Genomic DNA, 17,594 nt, shown 5'->3' on the forward strand with positions numbered 1-17,594 from the left:
ATAATGGAGGTCTTTAAGAATCAGATGCTCTGGCTTGTGAACACAGGTTCAGGGGAAGAGACAGTAAGAGTGAAGTTATCTTGGGGCATTAGCTTTCTTGCCTCCCATGGCCATTGGTGTCCCATGTTGGTCCAACCACAAACATAGCATGAGGAGATATGTAGGCTGCTGGCTATGTTTTCAGCCAGTTGAATATACATCAACTGAATAGGCTTCCATATACTTCAACTGAATAGGCTTCTGGCTAAGAGAGAGGGTTCAAACAGTTCCTGGTTGAAATTTTTACAGAATGATTTTAAAACAGAGTTTTCACGTGTAACCAACCGAGATTTCTTGATAATATGTAAATAGGATTTTGAGTCTGTTTTCTGGCCACTAACTTGTATTCCTAGAGGAGCCTTTAAACTTGTAGTCCATACAGCCAGATACGGTTTTAAGTTACTGAGATTTTCCAGGTAGCAAGTGCTTGTCTTACAATTTGTTTTTGCTGTAAGTATGACTCACCCCAGTGATTGCAGGTTACAGGACTAAATTATGCAGTTCCAGCAAATCGTCTCTGAGAAACTGGCAAAGAAAGCAAGGGGTGAACCTATATTTTTGTGGCAACTATTATAGTGCTCTTCAGAATCAGAGATTATGGGAAAGGTTGAGCCCATGGATGTTAACTGGCATATATTAAAGGATAAGGACATAACTCCCCCATGGGAGGATGAGACCTTGGTTTGGTGTAGCAGGTTTCCTTCTATTGACCCATGAATTTTAAAAGAGGTCTCAGGTAGGAATTTGGGGTTATAACATGTATAAGTCTAGCCATTTCCTGGGTCACCGACTGAGTAGTTTCATTGTGAGTACAGGTTTCTAGGCGGGTCCCTGTACACTTTTAATGAGTGTGATATAACAGTTTTGGTCATGGTGCTCCCTGACCATATTGTTAGTGCAGTGTGGGCACTCTTCTCTGGTCTCCTTTTCTGAAACAAATAAGGGGAGTATTATAGTTAGGAGGAAAAGAAGTGGGCTTAGCTTTCCTTGTGCCTGGAATAGGAAATAAGTAAAGAGTAACATGTTTATACCAGGGAGGAAAAGAAGAAGTTTTTACACGGGGGAGGAGGTTGAGCAAAGTGACAGAACAATAGTAAAACAATGATTGGATTTAAGATTTTTATCACTATTTTATTATTATTTTACTCCAGCTTCAAATGTACGTAGAGTAGTCAGCTTCCAGGATGACTACAGCAGGGCTGTTGACTCCTCAAGTTTTAGCTGAGAACAGACTAGTCACCTTTCGGAATGACCAGAGTAGGGCTTCATCATTTCTCATGGCAACTTGGTCATAGAATTAGCCAGCTCAGATGGTCTGGGTCATGTTTGCTGGTTCACTTGTCTTGGGCTGCAAGTTTTAGTTGACTGTGGTGGATCCAATGCACAATTTCTGCAATGTTAACAGTAGTGGAAGTGGACAAGGTTGCAGGATGGAGCCCATCCCATATGGGTTCTAGAGTGGTTGGATTTTATTTCTGACCTACACAGAGTCCCCAGGTCTAAAGTGGTGAGCTGTGTTTGTTGGGCTTATGGACAATCTTTCCCATACCCAGCCATGGACCTCTTGCATGGCTCTCTTTAACGCCTGCATTTGCCTTCTTAAAGTTAATTTCCTAGTTTGCAAAGTTCACCCCTAATTTGAGCTATGATTGGGGGTGGCCAGTGGAAAATAGTCCCTGAACTGTCTCAGTCACAAATTTCAGTCCATTTTCTGACCCCAGAGTTAGAGGCATTCTCAATCTGGGGATATCGTCTCTTAACAGTGCTTCTGTTACTTCTCATGATTTCTCTCTTAGGGTGGGGAAAGCCTCAACTCACCCTGAAAAGGTACAGAAAATCACCAGTATGTACTTACAGCCCACTGATTGGGGCATCTCAGTGAAGTTTCTAAGAAGGTTTTCACAGGGTGTGGCTCCCATTTCCTGAATTCCCAGGGGCCAAGTGGGCCCTTGTCATGGGATGTTCTGGGCACAAGTTAGACATTGTTTGCAGACAGATCAAGTGATGACAGTGAGCTGTGGCACATAGAAATGGTGTCCTAACAGTGTTTTCAGTGCCATTTTTCCCATGTGGGTTCCTTGATGGAATTGTTTTGCAAATTTTGGGGCCAGCATTTCGTGGTTGGCTAGCCTCCTATTGGAGAATTTTCACCATCCCTTTTTATATATTTTCCAGACCCTTGGGAAAAGCAGAGCTTCTCATTTGGAGGTAACTTGAAACCTCTGAGAGGTGCATATTTGGGAGGAGAGTCAGCTATGGCTGTCTGTCTGTCTATGGGTAGTCATTGCTGCCCCTTTTGCATACCTGTCTACCTTTTTGTTCCTTTTGGCCTCCAGTGATCCTGGCTTTTGGTGCCCCTTGCAGTGCATAACAGCTGTCTTCTTTGGAGTCCATACAGCATCTAAGAGTTGCAGAATTTTTTCTTTGTACTTTATTTTTTTTTTTTTTTTTTGGCCCACCGCAGTTAAGAATCCTTTTTCTTTATATATAGCCCCATTATCAGGCAGCGTGGCAAAAGTGTATTTGGAATCAGTATAAAAATTGGCCATTTTACCTTTTGTCAGCAGAACGCTCTCATTAGGGCTATTAGCTCTGCCTTTTGGGCTGATGTTCTGGTGGGCTGAGCTTCTACCACTGAATCTAATGTTATCACTGCATACCCAGTTTCACGGACCCCTTTCAGTATGTAGTGTTTAATATCTGGGTCCCAGAGGGGTTGCTCTATAAGGTCTTTCTGGCTTGAGAATACAGCATCTACTGTTTCCACAGAGTCATGAAGGAGGACCCCCGGTTTCATTGGGACTAAGGTAGCCAGGTTAAGGGTATTTATTATTTCCAAAGGTATGTCGGGATTTTTGCATATGAGCCCCTGGTACTGAGTCATTCTTGGATTTGATAACTGATAGTGTGCTGTCTAATCCAGTAAAGTTAGAACTGACTGTGGTATACCCAGATGGTCAGTTGTTGTCCTAGAGCTAGTTTTCTATCTTGTTGTTCCAATAGGGTGGTGGCAGCTAGTGCCCTAAGGCAAGGAGGCTATGCTAGGGCCAAGGAGTTCAATTTGTGTGGATAAGTACATCACCGGGCAAATTCATGACTTCACAACTTGGGTCAGGACACCTATAGCCAATCCCTTTTATTCATGGACATGTGGAAAGAAAGGCTTACTTATATTTGGCAGTCCTATGGCTTGGGCCTGTGTTAAGGCTTCTTTGGCTTGTTTAAACACCTTCTTTTCCTGGACAGCCTCTCAAAGGAGGGGTCTCCTTTCCCCTCTCTTTGTGCCTTTATATAAGGGCTTGGCAATTAGTGAGAAATTTGGGATCCAGATACAGCAGAACCCTGCATTCCCCAAGAATTTTCTCATTTGGCACTGGGTGGTTTGAGTTGAGAGTGCATAAAGACACGGCTTTTGCTCACTGCTGAGCTGGTGTTCCCACTGGCTTACTATGAAGTCCAGATATTTGACACTTCCTTGGCAAATTTGGCCTTCTTTCTGAATACCTTATAACCAGTTTTCCATAAAGGAGATGGAGGAAGTCTTGGATTCCTTGGTAGCTGCCCCCTGGGGTTGGGGCTGCTAGGAGAAGGTCGTTTATGTATTGTAGCAAGGTGTAGTTGTCATTTGGTGTGGTGAAGGCCTTGATGTCTGAGGCCAGTGTGTCTCCAAAGATTGTAGGAGTGTTTTTGAATCTCTGTGGGAGTCTAGTCCATGTGAGCTGCTCCCCTGTGCCTGTGACTCAATCGTCCCATTGAAATGCAAAGATGGGCTAATTGGTGCCAGGCAAAGACAGAAGAAAATATTCTTTAAGTCTAGTCAAGTAAATTAGGCAGCACTTGCCAGAATGAATCTTATAAGCATGTACAGATTTGGTATCACCAGGTGGATGGTTACAGTAGCCTGGTTCATTTCATGTTACCAGACTCTGTATTTTGTTTTGGTAGCAGTGGAGTGTTCCAGGGTGACTCACACCAGACTAAGATTCTGTGTTTGAAGGGTCACTTTAAATGTTTGTGAATACCCCACGTGTCTTCTCAGAGAAATAGGTATTGGTGAACCTGAACTGGAGTTGCTCCTGGTTTTAGCTTTACTATTATCAGTGCCTGATTTACAGCCTTTACAGCCAGGCTCAGTGGGTTATTGTTAGCCCTTACTCCAAAAATTTTACTCAGTAGTGTAAACACTTTCTCCAGCCCTGGCTTATGAGACAGTCTGGTGACTGTTTTGTCTATATTCTTCATTCCTCAGCCTGCAGAATAATGAGGGTTAACACCATGACCTTTGCGTGAGTTAGGCTTAAAGTTATATCCTCGTGTGGCCCAAAAGAAATCTGTGCTGTCAGTTTCTGGAGCAGATCCCTTCCATGTAGGGGATCTGAGCAACTTGGGAGGTATAGGAATTCATGTTGGACTTCTTGTCCCTGTATGACATACCTTCTAGGCCAGCAAGATGGCCTCCTTTCTGGATCCCTTGTAGCCCCAATAATAGTTGTATCATGTTTAGATAGTGGCCCTATGGACTATGTCACTACTGAGTGTTTAGAGCTGGTGCTAACCATAAAGTCCATCTGTTGCTCCCCTACTTCTACTGTGATCCTGGGCTCCTGGGGACTTGGGAGATGGAGCCCGGTCTCGCATAGTCTTCCTATTTTTCGGTCTCTGCCAGCCCAGTTAAGTTGATGCCTGGCTCCCTCATGGTGTGGTGGTCCTTGGCTGGCTGTTTGATAGTTTTGTGTCCTCTGTTATTTCTTTTACTACCCTCTAAGCACTTATTTTTCCAGGGACCCCTTTTTTTGCAGTGCAAATATTGATCCGTATCTAGTCTCAGCTGACTTTTGGGTCTCTGCCCTGCTTGGCCCCTTCCACATCTGAGTCTGCATCTGCATCTGCTTGTGATGATAGCTTCCCTTTCCATGAGGGCTGCCACTAGCAGATCGGCCTTCTTCCTGAGTCTCCAATCAGCCTCACTTTGTGCTTTCTGGTCACAGTTAACGTACACCTTGGTGGCCAATTCTGAAAGCTGGATGGCATTCATGCCTGCAAAACCATCTAGCTTTTGCAGTTTTCATCTTATGTGCCCCTGGGCTTGTCCTACAAATGCTGCATTTACTATCTGCTGGTTCTTATCCTTGGGGTCAAATGGAGTGTAAAGCCAGAATGCCTCAAACAGTTTCCAATAAAACTTGCTAGGGCTCTCATCAGTTTCTTGAAGCACTTCTGAGATTTTTTCTATATTGATTACCTGTCTTCTGCCTTCCTTTAGCCTTTGCAAGAGTGGTTTTCAGTATGCCTGCAGATGCTGAAACTGGTCAAATCATTTGGGTCCCAGTGGGAGTGCACTTCTGGGAACTGGACCTGAGAGTATGCCCGGAAATTAAATGTGCCTTCTGGCACATGGGCTTCTGGCCAGTTGAGGGCTGAATGAGCCATCCTTCCATGCTGTTTGGTGTTAAACAGCATCAGGAGAAGATGTTTACTATCTGGACAAATTGAATTATGTGTCTGGAAAATGGACTGTATCAGATCTATGAGGGCCAGAGGCTTCTCCATGTAGGAGAGAATATGGTGTTTCCAGTTAGGGGATCAGTGATTGAAACAGGCTGGTAGATAAGGGTCCATTTCCCTCCTTAAGTATGGCCATATTCATCAAAGTAGAGGCCTCCCCAAGTCTCCTTGAAAGGCATCTGCAGAACCAGGGCATGGCCATAGCAGAGGCAGCTCACTTGATTATTCTTACACTCCTCCTTGACCTCCTGGGGCAGGGGCTCTGATTTCTCCCTTTGGGGTGAAACCCGGGGTGTGTCACCATCTGAGTTTGACTCCTCATGGGCCATTGGCCTTGGTAAAGGGGGGCTAACTGGGGTATAGGGAGGAGGGATTTCTGTCTCCTCTGGTGGTTTCTGCAAAGCCAGTTTTTCTTGCCCTTCTTATGGCTTTCCCTTTTTCTCCATTGCTGCTGGTGAAGCTGATTCCTCTTTCACTTTAGGCTCAGCTTGAGCAACAAGCGTTTTGCAGTAAGCCATCAGGAAGGACTGTAGCCATGCTGGTTGGGATGATATTTAGCCATAAGTCAATATAAAAAAACTGGTCTGCATACCCTGGCTATTCTCTGACCCCAGTCACCACTTGATGTGCATGGCCAATTATTCCCCATCTATTGTTCCTTCAGCTGGCCACCCAACACTAAAATAGGGCTACTCTATTTTACAAAGACTCTTTTACCTCTAGGGAGTCGACTTGATACTGCAATTCCCAGTGTAACATTTCTTAAACTTTTTAATGTGTATTCTAATATAGTGGGTTTTGACAACTTCCCTCACATTTCCTCCCAGTTATAGTGTCATACACTTACTCTTTTACTTTTGCTTCAGAATGATTAGACCACCTCTCTTGTGGGAGTATTTCAGATGATGCTTAGCTTTAATGGATGGTTTGTATAACCCCTGAACCCAGACCACCACAATCACTAAATTGTGTGGTGCCTGACTAAGCCATATGTGGTAGTTCCGGAGGACGTTTGCCAGTAGTCCTGGTTGGTCCCACACTTCACTTGGGACATATGGTCTATGCTAAGAGACTTGCAGCCCCACATACATCACCCTACTCTTGCACATGCATTCACACAGTTTCCACTCTCAGTTCCTCTTCAGAGGTTGTGGTGTAGGTTTCATCTGAATTAGAGAGCAAATCTTGTGTCCTAGTTTGGATAACTAGATACACACTGGGAGGTGATCAGACTCCCATTCCATCTTTATGGTATGGGTCCTTCCTTGGGCCCCAAACCTTCCCATGGTTCAGCAGCATGCTGTCCCTGGAATTGTCCTGTAGCCCTTTAAGTTCCATTGTGCTTTCGGGGGGTGCACAGGGTCACAGGACATCTGGCCTCTCTTTCAGGTTGAAGTTCTTCTGATGGTGCACCTGGGGTCACAGGTCTTTCCTGGCCTGGGGCTCCAGTCTGACAGGCAAAAGAAACAGCATACCTGTTGTCTCCAATCCTGGATGAGCTGCCAGAAAATGTTGCAGGAATTAAGGAATAGTAGAGACCAGTGAGTGGAAAAGAAGAATTGTATTGTGTGCACCCTGATTTAGCAGATTAACATTTAAACACTGAGCCCCAAATAAAGACAGGGCTTGACTTTTGAGTAGCTTGGATATTCTCTCTAGAAGTGTTCTTTGGATTTGTGTGTTGGTAGGTCATCCTCTTCTGGTTCATTGAGTGAGAGAAAACAGTATTTCCTTGAAGCCCTTTTTATCTGTGCCTACTGGACTTTGTCAGTTAGAAGCTTCTACAGTCCATCATCTGGGATAGATGAAAGACCTAAAAATCCGAGTAAATTTACATACTGTCACTCTTCAAGTTGTGAAGTCCCTAGAGAAAATGTCTTCCTCTTTCTACTTTTCAGAGTCTGTGCTCCCCTTCTGACATTATGTCAGAAACATTGGTGTGTTGCAGTGTAACTGGGAATTCTAAAAAGTGAAAGTTATAGAAAGCCTTTTAAAGTATCATGCAAAGAAATCATAGGAAGATAATATTACAGAGAATGGCATGATTAGATTTACCTACAATGAACTGATTGTATAAAATAAAGTTTTCACCAAAACTAAATAATCTCAAAGAAGTCTTTATAATATATGTGAAATATATGTGAAATAGCCAGTGATTTATAGCATATAAATAATATAGGACAGTGAAGAAAAGATAGAATAGCTTCCATACACTTGGAAAAATAATATCATTGGCAATGCTTTCAGAAAATGTAAGCAAAAATATGTCTTGCCTCAACTGCAGAAGGGATATAGTAATAACACCTTTCTCAGAGGTTTTCTTTGTTAAGTAACAAGTGATTTGATAGAAATCAAGCACTTATTTCTAGCTCTCTGGAGCAAAGTGAAAATTTGCAAAAGCAACTCTCATGACAGCCAGAGACTATAAGTGTAAGACAAAATTATTTTTTAAAAATTCAAACTCACTATCAAGAAAAACATCATTTCTGAGGTTTGGACTCCAATAATATTGGTTGAGATTAATCTTAGTAGTTTGTTGAAGTAGTCAATTGAGGAGTAAAGTCGGATATACTCCCAGGAAAGAAACCATTTCTTTGTTCAAGAGGGCTGGACCCCCTGCCTAAATCATTGGTGAAAGTTCGTATTGCTCAGACATTTAGTGGGAACATTTGAATCAATACCGAAAGCCATGTCCACAGATACTGGGATCTAACACAGAATGAGGTTTTTACTCAAAGCCATGACATAAAATTTCATATCTCAACCTCTATCCAGTGTGATATTCTAGACTGAAGAGATGATTTTCATATTACCTGAAAGATACAACTACCTTAAAATAAGAAACTGGAATAAAATACTAGATTGAACAATTAAGTTCTTAAAAACCTGAAAAGATTAACATAAAACTGCCCACCCACCAATAATAACTTTACGTTTAAAAGGTTATCTTTTATTTACCACTTCAAAGACAACATTGCAGAATCAATGTTGGAAGTTCCATGACCTAAGAGATAGTCAAGATGCTTAGGGGTCACCCTCAAAAATGAAAAGTTAAATCAAAAGAGTCTTCATAATAACTAGGGTTAGGTGTTTTTGAGGCTGAAGAAATGGAATCTAAGGGAAAAACAAGTGGGTAACAGGATACAAATTTTTTAAATAGACAATTATTCATCACTGTCTAAATGAAGCATACATTAAGGGAAATCAAATAATTTTTTTTTTTTTTTTGACATGCAGTCTCGTTCAGTCACCCAGGCTGGAGTACAGTGGCACAATCTCGGCTCACTGCAAGCTCCGCCTCCCGGGTCCATGCCATTCTCCTGCCTCAGTCTCCCAAGTAGCTGGGACTACAGGTGCCCGCCACAATGCCTGGCTAATGTTTTTTGTATTTTTAGTAGAGACGGGGTTTCACCGTGTTAGCCAGGATGGTCTTGATCTCCTGATCTTGTGATCCACCCGCCTTGGCCTCCCAAAGTGCTGGGATTACAGGTGTGAGCCACGGCGCCTGGCCTGTTTGTTTTTTATACAGAAGATTCAGCATAAATATAGCAAGAATAAGTAATTTCCTAAGTAGATATGAAAGTAAGGTTGCCAGATGTAGGTGGAAGATACAGGAATTTAAATATCACATTTTAATTTGAAATTTGGCAATGTATTGACAAACAACAAAGAATTATATTTCAGTATAAGTCTGTCCATGCAATATTGAGAATATTACTAAATTACAAAGCTATTGAGAATTATACTAAAATGCTGTTTGTTGTTTATTTAAAATGAAAATGTAACTGGGAATCCTTCATTTTATCTAGTGACCATATATGAAAGGGAAGTTATGAAAGTTGAGCTCAGATTAGGAAACTTTCATCTACATTTAAAAAAAAAACACCATGAGACAAAAATGTTTAGAAAGGGCAACAGGCAGAATACAAAAATAATCTCTCCACAGAATATTATTCCACATATGTTTTTGTTAGTTAGAGATACATTTTTCAACTTATGAAGACTATGCAAATATCAAAGACCTATCAAAACACCAAGGAGAAGAAGAATAAAAGTTTCCTTGTTTCCTTTTTTTAGCAAGAAGAATAAATATCCAAATGAAAGAGGTATTACAAGAATTTTTTTATGAGGCTAATAAATGTTTTACTTTGTTAGAAAAAAGTTAACTAACTGGGTTCTACTGATTAGCTAAGAAAGTTGAGAAATATCGTGACAAATGTCAAAAGCAGGAAAAGAAATAAATATGAGTAAGAAAATTAAATCAACACAATTAGGAAAACAGGCGGCAGGTGGGGAAGGGGACAGAAGAACTAAGGCAGATATGCCAAAGCAGAGACAAAGAAAATCCAGGGTAGAACAACTCTCTGATCAGATATTAGTTAGAGAGATATGAGAGTAACCATATTAGATGTAAACGGTTTATATTTCTGTGTTAAAATATAAAGTACTCTAATATTAGATTGAGAAAAAATTGCTTTTACCTAGAAATAATCACCCTGAAATATTGAAAATAAAGGTTTAGAGAAAATCAACAGGTATTTATCAAAAAAGTAAGGTCACTGATATTATACAAGGCAAAGGAGAGTTTTAAGGAAAATACAAACAATAAAGACGGATAATAAAATATAATTTATAAGGTAACAGACAAAATAAGAAATACCAAAATATGAAAATATCTTTTAAAGATAATATAACAGTCACAAATTTAAATGTCTCAGCAGCACTGTCTCAACCTACACCTGAGGCAAATTTTATGAATATCTATTTATGTAGACAAATCCCAATTGTAGTGAGAGGTGTTTAATATATTACTCACTTAGACAGATGAGTATACAGAAATTTAATAGTTAATAGATATACTTTGCAATGTTTATGTACTTACTTTTCTTCAGTTTTTTAAAGTGAAGCCTAGTAGTAGAGCACATTTTCAGGATTTGACAGCTCTGCTAGTAGAGAAAGAATTAATACAGAATAACCCTCAGCCCCTTTAACATCAAGTCTATCTAATCTAAGTAGCACGTTGCTTTACCTTCTGACATGCTCACTAGTCATCATGCTCAACCTTCTTTTCCAGATCCACTTTCTCATGATACTGACTTCTAACTGGCTTACTTGGATGCCAGCAAAATACAGGCTTACCAGGATATCAAAGCAAAGAAAGAACACGAACTGCAAGATATCCAGTTTCTGTAAAAGGAGTAACTTACTTCTTACACATAAATGTTTGCCAGAGTGTTTCAGCATTGACAGCTCTGACAAATTATCAGACAACTGCTCTGCATTACAGATGTATATCCCACCAAACTAAAGTAGACGTTCAAACACCTTTCTGTCTCAAGCTGCTGAGATGTAGCTCCTGGAATACCTTCCAGTGAGTACATCTTTTTCTTTAGAGCAAATATTGCAGGTTATATGTTAGCAATTTTAAAAGGTAACACTTTGACAAAATGACCTTTCACTCTCGAAATTTGTGGCACATTCACATTAGCAAATTTGAATCTGCTTGAGAGAACATTTCTCTCAAGACACTCAATGGAATATGTGATACTCTTTGATAAGGACCTGTGACATGTCAGCATCAAAAGATGAGATGATAAATTCATATATATGCTATCTATTCTCAAATAAGTGTTACCTACATAGGAAATAAAGTGAAATTGGTGTGAAGTTTCAATTCTGACAGCTGGCACTTATTAAACTTTGGCTCATAGGTAACGTGATTCATCTCATGACTTTTTAAATTAGCTTTCTCTCCCAAGTCCGTGTCCCATTAATTTCCTGAGCCAAGAAGAAAATATTTTTCAATAATCCTAAAAGTAGGTACAATTCTGCTGACTCTACTAGATACTCTAAAAAATCTAGATTCAGACTGATTGACAAGAATTCCAGAAGCACTTTTATAATAGGTTTTATTTCAACAAAATACTGATCTAGTTTTTATTATCCTTGAGAAATAAATGTCATCTCTGCCTTAAAGAGTATTTGTTATACATTTTTCAGAATTTATATCAAAATCAATGACCTAAGTTATCTTTCACAGAATTTCGTTCTATGTATTTTTTTAAATTAAGAATTTTTACCTCACCAAAACAACCACCAGTTTAAACTATTTTTTAGTGGTCTGGGTAAACAGTTTCACATCCACTATCTAAAACCTAATTTCAAATTGGCCAAAGACCTGTAACCTTTGACTTCTATAGACTTGAAGATGTAAGTAATTTAAATTAGGGTTGGTATTTCATTTTCTTCTTATCTAAATCTTAATTCCTTGGAATAACAAAGTTTGGTGTTGCATAAGAAAACTGCCTGAGTTTAAGACATTTTCAAAAGAAATTTGCCTTCTGCCTTATTGTATTCCAGATAGTCAGTGACCATAGTTACTGGGTGTTAGTGATGGCAAACTCTGTGCAGTTCTTTATGAAATACTCTATATAACTGTTAGGTACATCAGTGTTTTTCAAATGGGCTGCTTAATACAGGATCCATTGTGTATATTCACCTTAAAATTTAACTTGTGATTTGGCTGTTTCCTGGATTTGAGAGCACCACATGTGCAGAAACGTACTCAAAATTAAGAAAGGAAGTATAATTTTATATGGACGCTATTAAATTTGAACATCAAGTATCACATGTATCAGTGGACTTTTCTTTTTTTTTTTTTTCTTTTTTTTTTGGTTACTCTATAAAAATGCCTGTTTGGGATTTTTCATTTTAACTGAGAGAAGCTCTCTTCTGTATAGAACAAATATTCCAAAATAATTACGTGTTTTGTTTTCCTGTTGCGTGACAAAATTAACTATTATTTCCAGCAATGGTGGTGCCTTCAGAGTCCAGTATTGCAGAAGATGTAGTGCCTCAAGCCTAATTTTAACTTTCTAATTCTGGTAGCTATTGTCAGAAACTTTTGAAAGCTTTGTTTATGTAGCCCTTTTTTTATGTAAAGAGAATTAAATTTTGCTTTGTATAATTTTTTGTAATCTAACAGTTAATCCACATTGTCAATCAGTGTCAAGGGCTTCCTATTGTTCTACTCAAGTGTTACAATAAGTATTTGTAGGTAATAGTTAATACTTGTCTATGCTTATTTTAAAGATCTATATTGGTAAAAATAGTTGTGGATATATTAAGAGAAATGAAATAAAAGTATAGCTTCATTCACTTGCCTTTTTACTTTATACAAATCTTATCTTTCTTTTTCCCCAGTATGCTGTGACTTTTGAATAATGTGCATAGTAAAGATTTCACATTGGTGTGGTAATCAAGTCTGTGAGTGCTACTTGGTTTATTTCTGGAAAATTTTCTTCAGCCATTTAAGAAAATATTATAATCTACCAGGCTGTATTGGGTATAAAAGTGCCAAGAGCACTTCTGTAGTTTTCTGTATATAGTAAGTACTTTCCTGACTAGCTTTGAAACAAATAAAAGCCACCTACCTATGAGATTAACAAGGCTTAAACTTGTGCAAATTACAAGCAATCAGTGCCCATGTGTAGTTGTTTATTTTTCAAATAGATGGTATAAAAATTGAAAGATTTACTCAGAAATATAGAGCAACCAGTTCTAACAATTACTCTCTAGAGTTGCAGAGCTAAATATGTTACTCAGAGTTTTATTATATAATCTTTTTCAACTCCTTATTTGTCAGTGTAATTCTGAATTTGGATTGTCTGCATCTGACCTTTTTTAGTGAGGCCTAGCCTTTGTCACTATTGACACATGCCCACTCCTAATTGAGGTGCTGACTCTGGATCATCATCCTTTATTCATACATGACAGAAAAACAGTCAACAGTTCAATTAGTGTGCTATTTGTCACCTTCCTTTCTGCCTACTTTTAAGTAGCATTTTGTGCAATTATTTAAGTCACATGAATAGACAGGAAACTAAATAATACATAGATGTGATCACAGGCAGCCTCTAAATTATCCACAGTGATTCTGCCAAAAAACGTAGGACAATCTACAGGTTTCAGTAGAGATTTTTTTTCCAGTTCTGCATTGTAAACGTTGACTTTTAGAAAATAAAAATGAAATCAATTGTAAAGAAGGAGCCGTGTGTTTTAAAGTTAATGGAAACACTTGAAGCCCATTCATGAAGTATGAGGACCAATGGTTCCACAATAAATATGTTATCTCAGTACATTCCTGCTGCTATAACACAATACATTGGACTGGGTAACTTATAAAACCAGAAATAAATTTCTTACAGTTTTAGAGACTGAGAAGTCCAAGATCAAGGCATTGATGGTCTCCATGTCTGGTGAAGGCCTGGTCTCTGCTTCCAAGATGGCACCTTGTTGCTGTGTTCTCTAGAGAGGACAAATACAGTGTCCTCTAATGGTGGAAGGGCTAAAAAGCTTTGTTAGTTCCATCGAGTTATTTTATAAGGTCGCTAATTGCTCTCTTAATTGCCTCCCAAAATCTTGAATTTGTACTTGTACCATTCTGGGGTATTTAAATTCCAACATATAAATTCTGGAGGGACACAAATACTAAAGCCACAGGCATCAAATGCAAAGACCAGAGGCAATATTGTACTATTTCTAATGCCTAGAAAAATCTGTATTTTAATGTTCAGGTAGAAAACAGAAATGTGCTGGGAAAAATGGCCTCTTGTTTTACAGATGGCAGCCCAACTCTTCAGAGGAAAGAACACAGCCTACCCTTCCCAAATATAGGCCTAGATTTGACAAAGAAGATAGGTTAAACACATTTAAAAATTTGAGACCAAAATAAGAATGTTTTTTAAAAAGAACAGCTCCTTTTAGTGTAATGAATGAGACATTTTATGACTGGAAAAGGGGTTTCACTTGACTCGATTATTCTTGGTTCATACACTATAGTATCAAATACAATTAGGAAAAAACAAATACACTGGATTACACAGTGATTTTTATTGAGAGTTTTGTCTGATGACAGAGAAACATTTACAAAGGGGTAAATGTTATGTATCTTCTCATTATATTTGCATTAGAAGCTGGAGAGCAAACCTGGTTTTCAAGAGTCGTCTGGTCCTTTCATGAGAAAATCCTGTTCAATTACCAAAGGGGAGACAAAAATTAAAATGTAAAAATTTTGAAAATTTGTGTCAGATTTATTTGGTATCTTTGTAATGTTCTCAATTTATTTTCTGGGGAGTTTCTGGTCTTGCTTATCAATTATATTAGGATCAATTTCACAAGTTAGAAAATCCAATCCTTTCTTTTTATAGTCAGTAATTCTGACTGATTCAATAACTTCCTATGGGCAACCTCAAATTTCTAACCATTTATTTTGGCTGAAAAAAAAAAGCAATTAACCGTTCACATATAAAACACAGTGTGGGGAAACCAAGTCCATTTCAACTTTGTCACTAGATTGAAGCATGTCTATCGGGAGCCTTCCTGAACCATGTTTCTTGAGCTCTGATTACCTGGGGGAAAGGGAAGAATTTTGAAATTAGTTATGCATTAATTTTATGAAATACTTGGCTAAGAACCATTTTTGAAACATATATGTAATTTGAAGCCTAAAAAAGCAGTGATTTATAAACACAAAATTTAGCAAGCACATCAAAATAAACCATAAGGTATGCATTTAACACCATGATGCTTCTGACATATAAAATATTAATGTCAGTACTAATGTCCTTGTTATATGATAATAGTTTTTTTTCTCTTGGTCCTAAAACAGTGAACCACCCTACCTTACAAACTTTGACAAACTAAAATCTCTTAAATATTTTATCTTAAGAATGAAATATTTTATCTTAACTGTTTATCGAAGGAGTAATACCTTTAAAAGACTCAAGGTTCCATCTGAACTTTCGATTTTTTATGCTTTTCACCTTTTTGTCTTCAACGGAGAAGAAAGATTACTTGGATGTGCATTCTTGTTTCAAGAAGTAAAAATAAACCACAGAAGCCCTGTGTGTCCCCGCCCACAGTGTGTGTGCCAGTGAACTAATTTTTCATAATGGAAGTCATTCCTATCATCAATGGAAAACAAATAGATCATCTCAATGAAGGAAGCCATTAATTTCCCTCAAGTGTCCTGCGCTTTAGAGTTGAATTAACCGGGAATCCAGGGAACATTCTTATGTTACAGTAATTCAAGCAAGACTTAGCAAGGGTGTTAAGTGGACAGAGCAATCCATCTGATAGGACAAGAATCAGAATACAGATGGGAAGAAGAGAACCTGAGGAAAAAGGGGTGCAGCATATGCCCCTGGAAACAAACTTGGACTGGCAGCCATCTCCACCTTTGGGTTCTTCCAGTACCAGCTAGCTGACACTGACAGCCTCTTCCTTAAACTCTGATTTCAAAGCAATATTCTGAAGCAAAGCACAGTCTACCTTTTTTACAGCCTTATTTAAGGATCAGATAAGAATGCACAAAAATTACCTTCAAAAACAACCATTTACTACTAAACTCCTAAGCTGCATATTCTACACAGCATTTCTCACTGCCTGTAAGACAAGAAGAGGACAGGGATTCCTTTTCGGGCACCTGCCACTCCTCTGAATTTGGACACTAATTGACTCCCTTCACTCACCTCAATGTAGTTACTAAAGGTGAACAATGAAGCAACTTGTACAGAGAATTAAGTCATAATTATTACCCTTTCTTGATCCAGTTTTTCTAGTTCCCTCTGTTCCCTTTCTAAAATGTAGGTTACTCTGCCTTCTTTTCTTCTCTCTGCCTTCATTCTTTCACTTGCTGTTTCCACATTTTTTTCTTCTTCCTTTTGTTCTTCAATTTCTTTCTGATCTAGATCTAATAGAACAGAAAATAAAGAATTGCTGCCCGTATCACATTGTTCAAATGAATGCAGGACCATTTGCAGGAGTCCTTGCCAAGATCCAGAGAGACTCTGCTGGGCTTTTGGTTGACATGTGACCTGTTTCAAGTTGCTCTTCCATGTTCATTGACTTCAGGCCCCCAATCCCACTCCTTGCCACTGCATTCCACTTCACTTGGCTGAGATGAATACAAGTCACCCTCATCATGGCCGACTCCAACTGACATATCCTCCCTCCATGTCACAGGTTCTTGTCCTTTACACAGATCTCCTTTCTCTTCTTGAAAGCAAAGCCTACATTTCTACCTCTGCCTTTCATTATAATACCTCTACTATCTGTATGACCCTGACTGAGACACTGATCCCTATTTCTATACAAAGCAGTTTTATAATTCTTACTCCCATAAAGATGCTCAAGTCTGTTCTACTCTGAAAAACAGAACAGACATCAAACCCCTGCACTCCCCCAGCCATTCTAGCCATCTCACTCTTCATTTCCCACTTCCTCCAAATGGACAGCAGCCCTTCCTGGGGTTTTCACTATTCTTCAGATGTGGATCCTTTCCATATCTTTTCCTCTATTCCTGCTCTGTTCACCTACCCTCACATTCACAGTTCTGATAGTTTTCTACTATACACATGTGAAATCCCCACAATACCAGCTTCATCATGGGCGTGATCATTCTAGTTTTTTGTTTTTTTTTTTTTTGTCATGCTTTTTCCATCCTCCATCTGCCCAGCAACCAGCACTGGCACATTCATATTCCCTGTATTTCAGCTGCAACAGGGGTCTTCCACACCGTCTCCCTGAAATACTTAAACAGCCCAGTCAGGACTCTCCTTGAAGTCAGTCTGTACCTTCTAGTAACTTGTGGTCATTTGCACCAGGCATTTCCTGAGGGGAAGGTGTGTATCTGCTGCAGTGTCTCTGCTCTGGTAGAATTCAACACCATGGTAGTATGGGCTCCAATAATCTGCCTTTATCTTTCCATATCAATTTCTTGTAACACCACCAGCTTTGTTCTAGAAATATTTCATCTCTCTCAACCCACTCACTGGGACCTGGCCATGGCTGTGTCTTCCTTGCTTGGCATTTGCCTTTACTGTATCCTCAGCCTGTATTAATCGCATGCTGTCATAAAGCCTGATATGCTATTCAAGACCCAACTGAAATGTCATCTCCTCCTTATTTCTGAAGGGACAAGTAACCAAACCAGTCCAGCACCTTACTTGCACGATATCTTGCACCTGCTTCTTGAAAACCTACAGATA

At 39.1% G+C, this 17,594-nt stretch overlaps 1 pseudogene; it reads right to left on the minus strand.

The window, feature by feature from the left end:
* Nucleotides 1-6,871: 6,871 nt before the first annotated feature.
* LOC129530361 (centriole and centriolar satellite protein OFD1-like) overlaps nucleotides 6,872-17,594 on the minus strand; it is a 47,129-nt pseudogene continuing 36,406 nt past the window's right edge.

This window comes from Gorilla gorilla, chromosome Y (genome assembly GCF_029281585.2).
Source record: "Gorilla gorilla gorilla isolate KB3781 chromosome Y, NHGRI_mGorGor1-v2.1_pri, whole genome shotgun sequence".
In the NCBI taxonomy this organism is placed as follows: Eukaryota; Metazoa; Chordata; class Mammalia; order Primates; family Hominidae; genus Gorilla; species Gorilla gorilla.